Source organism: Diplotaxodon limnothrissa, linkage group LG11 (genome assembly GCF_057381915.1).
Source record: "Diplotaxodon limnothrissa isolate DT_005_m linkage group LG11, D_limnothrissa_male_GT1.1, whole genome shotgun sequence".
NCBI classification, from domain to species: domain Eukaryota; kingdom Metazoa; phylum Chordata; class Actinopteri; order Cichliformes; family Cichlidae; genus Diplotaxodon; species Diplotaxodon limnothrissa.
In genome coordinates this window covers 14116034-14117186 of record NC_140606.1, presented here as the reverse complement: position 1 = coordinate 14117186, position 1153 = coordinate 14116034, and positions in this window count along the sequence as shown.

Here is a 1153-nt window from a genome sequence, read left to right as displayed (position 1 = left end):
CACCGTCAGAATGTATTTCACCCGCTTGTTTTCCATTAGTTTAAATGCATTTCTTCTTTAGGATTAAGCCTAGTACTGAGTCGAGGATGAAGTGATGCATCTCTAAGAAAAGGTTTTATTCCAAAAGAAAGAAGCTAGGAAACAAATGTTACCCCTTCATATGACCTCAAATTTATTTATTACTGTTTTTAAGTTTATTTTATTTGTATTTTATTTTATTATTTTATGTTATTCGCTTCAGTTTGTTGGAGTGTTGCCGTAACAGATTTGAATTTAAATATCCTCCACGGTTCATTGCATAACACGACTACAGGCGACATCCGGAGATCTCGCTAACACTTCCTGACACAGGGTTGTAACCACACAGCACAAAGTGCACCGGGTAATGTACAAGCAATGTCCAGAAAGAGAAAACATTGAAGAAGTTATTACTGAAGGCCTGCCAGTGATGATGACTGCGAAGATGATAACCCAATTAAGTGCTGCTGGCAAGTCCAACTGGATCCTGTTTGTGTGGCTTTGAGTAAACTCCTGAGAGCGATAAGCCTCCAGCAGATACTGAGCAGAGCGTGAGGAGAAGTGGGAGAGGATGAAAACCAAGAGGACAGTGACTCTAACACCCAGACATCTAAAAACTGCACTATTTTAGGATTTTGCTTTTGTTTGATTTGCCATATTAAAGTGAGGTGTGACGTGCAAAGTTGTTTTAATAAACAATAAAGTGTTTCATTAACAACTATCCAAAGAGACAGTTTTGCACATGTGACTCTTAGCTGTAACAAGTTGCATTTAATACACATTTTTGCAGCCATTTGATGTTTTCATGTGATCTGTAGAGCATGTATTGTGCTGTCAGTGCCAACTTATAATTTCATTAAATGCTCACGAGCTGAAATTTATACTGAAAAGCATCCAGCAAACTGCAGTGGGACCAAAACTTACAAAACTCAGACTTCGGACCGTTTTCAAAGTCAAACTGAACTTGGAAATTAAAAAAAAATAGTTAAAAAAAGAAGAGCCGGAAGCAGATCAAAAGGCAACAAGTTTTACACAATAATCTTTATACAGTTATATGGCAGCAAATATTTATCCAAGCTTCTGTTACAATTAACATTGAACATTTTAAAACATTAACCACAGTTCTAGCAACAGA